Consider the following 6101-nt stretch of genomic DNA (forward strand, 5'->3'; position numbering starts at 1 on the left):
GAAGGAGGTACCTTTCTCTGAAGGGAGGAGAGAACTTCCACTTTGACTATGACCTTGTCTAAATAAGATCAGAGTGGGGGAACTCAAAAGGCTTCCATAGCCTTGGAAACACATGACAGGAGCCAAGCATGATTACTGACGCCATAAACAAGAGTGTCAATTTATGAAGTCAACAATAGGAGTCACTGTACACTTGCTCCTCATGTAGGATCTCTGTCCTTAATGTTTTGTACAATGTGAATTAATGCTATAACTAGTATTCAAACAGTACTTTACACTTTGTGTTTCTGTGTGGGGGCAAACAGTTGAAATGTTTACTTAATATATACTAAATCATTCTTCTGTATATAAAGATAATTGAAAATGAATCTTGATGTGAATGGAATGGAAGAGGAAGTGGGAGAGGGGAGGGTTGCGGGTGGGAGGGAAGTTATTGGGGGGGGGGGGAACCACTGTAATCCAAAAGCTGCACTTTGGAAACTTATATTTATTAAATAAAAGTTAAAAAAGTAAAATCAAAAGGAAAAAAATTTAAATTTGTAATCTTGGAATCTTGAAAGTATAGAAATTACTGTACCATACACATATGAAATAGCATTAACACTTTTATTCACTTATTGTGTGTCAGATACTATTTTAAGTCCACCAATGTATGGACTCATTTGATCTTTAGAACTATTATATAGAGTAACACTGTGATTATTTGCATTTTACAGATGAGGAATGTGGAATATAGAAAATCGTAGCAATTTTCCCAGGGTCACATAGAAAATGGAATAGGACTTGCATCCAAACCCTGAATCAGAGCCTGAGTTCATCTTGTATTGTCTGCCTAAACCTCACAGAAGCTGAAGGAAATTGCTAATGAAACATTTAGAAGTTGCTGGAAAAGAGATCAAATAGATGATATTACTCTCTGAAAATGGAGGCATAAAATAATTCTGAAAACATAAAATGATTGAAAATATGGAAAAAGCCAATATAATGTAGAAAACCTATATTTTGTGAACTGTACGTAAAATATCTCCTGAAAATTGAAGACATAATTGAGGTTTTACCATCAGTATGTTGCTTTATCATGAGATTTCTAATTCTTAGAGTATATATGAAATACCTGCTACTATGAGGGATTAATGAAATATTAAGACCTGTGAGAAAGAGTAAGAGACTATGAATATAAATGAATATGTTGGGTACAGCTAGATTTTTCTCACTTGTCACTCACTGGAAAATCTTATTTCCTCTTGTTGCATTGTCCTCAGCAGATATTCAGTACCTTGACAAAGCCTGGGAAGCTCTATAATATAAAATAAATCATGAAAAATAAAAAGAAGTTATCAGAGCTGGTAGATTGCACCCTGGGCTCTGAAAAGGCAAACAATGCCCTGGTTTGCCAAGGGTTGGAAGTCCCAAGTTTCAGGAAATTTCTTCATTCCAAACAAACCAGGATACTTGGTCAGTCACATCTAGATAAAATTCCATGACTTTGCATGATAAAACTTAAGGAAGACATTTAAAAAATAACAAAAAAATTCTTATTTCAAAGGCAAAGAGAGAGAAGGGCTCTCTTTCACCGGTTCACTCCTCTAATGACTGGAGTAGATCCAGGAGCTTATAGCACAATCCAGATTTCCCATATGTTTGGCAGAAAACCAGTTAGTTGAGCCATCATTGCTGCCTCCCACGGTCTCTACTGTCAAGGAGCTGGAGTAGTGAGCCAGATCCAGGAACTGAACTCAGGTACTCTAATGTGGTAAACAGATGTCTTAACCAATTGGCTGAAGATTCACTTCCCGAAGCCTATCTAACCCCACTTTATTCCAAGTGTGTCACCCTCTCCCCCAACTTAATAGGGCTATGTGAGCAGAAGAGCTACTGAGTCAGTGCAGGTGTGTGTGTGCCTGAGACCCAGGGACTGGGGTGGGGTGGGGACTCTGGGCGTGGCTCTGATACATATGGAGCACCCACCCTTCTCCATAATCACATCACATTTAGGATTGTTATGTGATGCCTGTGCTTCTCATTGTTTCACTTTCCTTTATTGTTGCAATTGATGCATGATCATTTTTGATTGATCTACATTGGGTCAACAAATTGGTGAGAAACAAGAGGTACTGGGACAGAAAATGGCTATAGGGGGCACGTACTTCTCTATTTGACCTCCATCATCCTATCCTCTATTCACTTATTACTCCATAAAAATACTTATTAATTGATCATTGTCCACTTCCAGCAGGAGGCAGATGAAAAGGTTCTTTAGATACTGAGAATTGTATAGCAGACCTTGGGTTTGTGGTTGGCCTGAGTAGTATGGGCAGAGCAGAATGGATTTGCCTGGAGAGTATTTATACTAGCTCCAATGTTTTTTCAGAGGATAAGCTATTATAACAATAGCACATTTTAAGAAACTTTTAAACTGTTGAATGCTATTACCTTATAAAGTTGAGGGGGTTATTACAAATATCTATCTTTTGCATGCCTCCTTTTCCATATTCCGCAAAACCAACTGAGTATTCTTAGTAAGAGTAGGTAGCAGAGGAAGCTGATTGATTTCATAAAGAAGGAAATGGCTTATTTTAAGTGACCATTAGAACATGGATTTGAATAATGTGTTTTAAAATTATAGGGCTGAAACTATGTACTAATATGTAAAGAGCACGATAGCAGTAATTTTCACAGATGTTATATGAATGAACAAAAGAAATCAATGTGGCAGAAAAATTCAGTGACCTGGCTATAGTCCTTAAATTTCTATTTGAAAGTCTCAGTAATATACATGTCTCTATTGAAGCATGTGAATAGCATTTATTTACCTTAAATGATAGAATGGTCATATTTTTAAACTTTTATATTAGAGGGAGGAAGGGAAGGATGGAGGAGGAGAGAGAAAGAGATGGGTGGAGATAGCATGCCCAACCATTGGTTCACTCCCCAAATACTCATGGTGACTGGTACTGAGCTGGAGCCAAAGGCAGGAGCCAGAAACTGAGTCTAGGTCTTCCATGTGGGTGACAGGACCCTAACCACTCAGTCTATCACTGTTGCCTCTCCAGGGGTCACACCAGCAGAAAGCTGAAGTTGGGAACCTGAGCTGAGAATCAAACTCAGGTATCTGATGTAGAACGTAGGCTAAATGCTTGTTCCCTCATTTTTAAAAATTTAAAGGTGAGTACTTTATGTGAAAGTTGTGACCAAATAAACCATTTATATGCTGTGATTTTTTTTTTTTGGCTGACTTTCTAGCTTAACACACTACTTATTTTCCTTTGGCAGTAGGAGCTTCTTCTACAGATGCTTTGTAAATATCTACTGTCAATAATATAAGAATATGTGTTAAAAGGTTTATTTTTATCATAGAGGAAAGGGTTTATATCATGTACTAGATAATTACAGCGATGAAATACAGGCCATGCAGTCTCCAGTCCGGGAAACAGATGTGAAACATGGGCACATTTTGTTGGAAGTAGCAGAGTTAGCTGAAGCAAAGGAAAGGATTCGTTAAGAGGATCCTAAGTTAACTCCTGGAACTCAGGGATGCAAAGGCAGCCAGGTGTCAGGAGCGTCTGCCTTGGAAACCTGCACAATCATCTCGGAAGCAGATGTGCTAGCCACAGGAGGGTAGGTGAGAGTGCACATGACTCATCGTGCAGCCACCAGACTTACTAAGGAAACATTAACGCTGATGAACAATTGCACTGCAAATGTAAGACCCTTGGGTTTGAATCCATTCTGAGTCTGCCTATGTTAACATTTTTAAGGCATTTACTTTTTCTTTTTTTCCAAATAGATTCTTTGTCCTCTGAAGAACATTTTGCTTAAAATACAATTCTATTAGCTGCACATGACTTCCCGCAGCAAGGACTGTCAAATCTTGAAGTGCAGTTATTATTATTTTTTTTAGCATTGTGGCCTATTGTAGTAGAAGTCTGTTCACACGGTTTAATGAAAACACCTCACCCTCAAGGTTTCTCATGTCTACTTGGCTTAAAATAAAATGAAGAATTGTAGTTAGAATTTGTGGTTATTGAGTCAAAATGGTTAATTCAAAAATTCTAAATAGAAGCAGTGGAGTGAATTTTCAGCCTAAATCATTTGACTGCTTTACCTTGTTGAGATTGATCAAGCTTGTTTCTTACAGATACAGCTTTAGCATCTGGGGGAAGGCCTTGCTTCTCTTATTCTATCAAGTTCCTGTATTCAAATTGAAAACTGCGTGCTTCCTCGGTGACTCTGTAGCACTCTCCATTCTTAAAGCTTTTTCATCAGGATTTCTTAAGAGCTCTGATCAATGCTGAGTTTTTGTGAATCAGAAGAATTTGTGAATTTTTACTTCATTCAGCAACTTGTTTTTGACAGCTTCTTCTGTTCCAGACATAGTGCAAGGGACTTAGAACACATCAGTGAGTAAAACAAACAATACTGCCCATCAAACACAAATACTGCCCCTCTTGGGGCTTACATTCTGATGAAAGGAGATAGACTTGAATAATGAATCTGATAACTAGTAAGTTAGACATTGCATTAGGTAGGAAGTGCTATGGGAAGGAAACTAGAAAAAGGAAAAGGAGATTCCAAGTGTGTGGGTATTGACTTAGTTTTCAATTTAAAATCTGATGATTTGTATGATGCTCATTGAGCAGGTGATATTTGAAGTGAAGATTTATGGAGTTACAGATAGATACTGAGGGATAAGGGGCCCCAGGTATGACATCCAGGGGGAGTACAAAGATGTTAGCATGTGCAATGGCAGCTCATGTGAGCCAGTATTAGGGCAGGAGTCAGAGGAGAAGGCATGTTAAAGTCAGGTTTATGAGTTTTTAGTTTCATGCATTGAGTTTTGTTTCCTCCAAATTCCTATGTTGACATCCTTACTGCCTGTACCTTAGAACGTGACCTTACTTGGAAAGATGGTCATTGAAGATACAATCAGTTAAGATGAGGTCACACTGTAGGAGAGTAGGCCCTTAACCTCATCTGATGGGTGTCTTTATAAAAAGGGAGAACTCGGACACAGACATAGGAAGTACATCCCGTGAAGATGAAGTCACAGATTGGGACAATGCTCCAGTAAGCCAAGCGGGATGTTGGCCAGAAAAACACCAGAAGCTAAAGGAGGGGTATGTCGAGGGTTTCCTCTTGTGGTCCTCAGGAGGAAACAACCCTGTTGACTCCTTCACCTTGGCCATATGGCCTCCGGCACTGTAAGATGGCGAGTTGCTACTATCTAAGCCACCCAGTTGTGTGTCGTCCTGTATTAGTCCTAGAAAACTAGTACACAGGGAAGCATAAAGACTTTAGTTTTCATTCTGGACGAAATGGGAAGTGTCACAGCGTTTTGGACATGGATTGACCATGGATTGACATGGATTGACCTTCATTTTAAAAGTGTACATGTGGTTTTGCACTATCAAGAAGCAAAATAGAAGCATTTAAGGGCCCAGAGAGGATGATGTTCCTGATCAGGGTGGTAGCAGTGGATGTTGTTTCTAGACATGTTTTGTAGGTAGAGCTTGGCAGGGTTTTCTGGTGGATTGGATGTGGTGTATGAAAGAGAGAGAGATAAGGGATGACTGTTAGGTTCTGAAAGCTTGAGTTCCATTTCTTGAGGTTGGATGTGGTTGGAGCAGGTTACCATTTGGCTTCGTGAGAGATCAGAATGTCAACTTTGCACACTTGCAGCGTGAGATTCCTAATGATGGCCAAGGGACAGTATTCCAAGTACCAGCACAAAATGTGTTCATTTCTCTTAAATGCTCCAAAAATGCTACTGGAGGTTACAAAAAGACACATCATCAAATGTAGAGAAGTAAGATAAGGAGACTGGTGCTAATTTGACAGTAGGTATTTAGGGAGTTATATGGACACCAAAATGATAAGGAATTAAGTACATACAAAGATGTAGTGATGTTGTAAGGTGGGTTTTAATTAGAAATTTGACAAAAATAGTTGTATTCTTCAGGCCTACCTGCTACTTTTCATAACAAAAATTATTTGTGTATATATTGAAATGGTTGGAAGGAATGTAGTGGGTGGAGTCTGTTTTGTGTATGACTAAAGTGCTCTTTGGTCACCATAGTAGGTAGCTTTTCCTAGCAAACCAC

Source organism: Oryctolagus cuniculus, chromosome 9 (assembly GCF_964237555.1).
Source record: "Oryctolagus cuniculus chromosome 9, mOryCun1.1, whole genome shotgun sequence".
Classification (NCBI taxonomy): Eukaryota; Metazoa; Chordata; class Mammalia; order Lagomorpha; family Leporidae; genus Oryctolagus; species Oryctolagus cuniculus.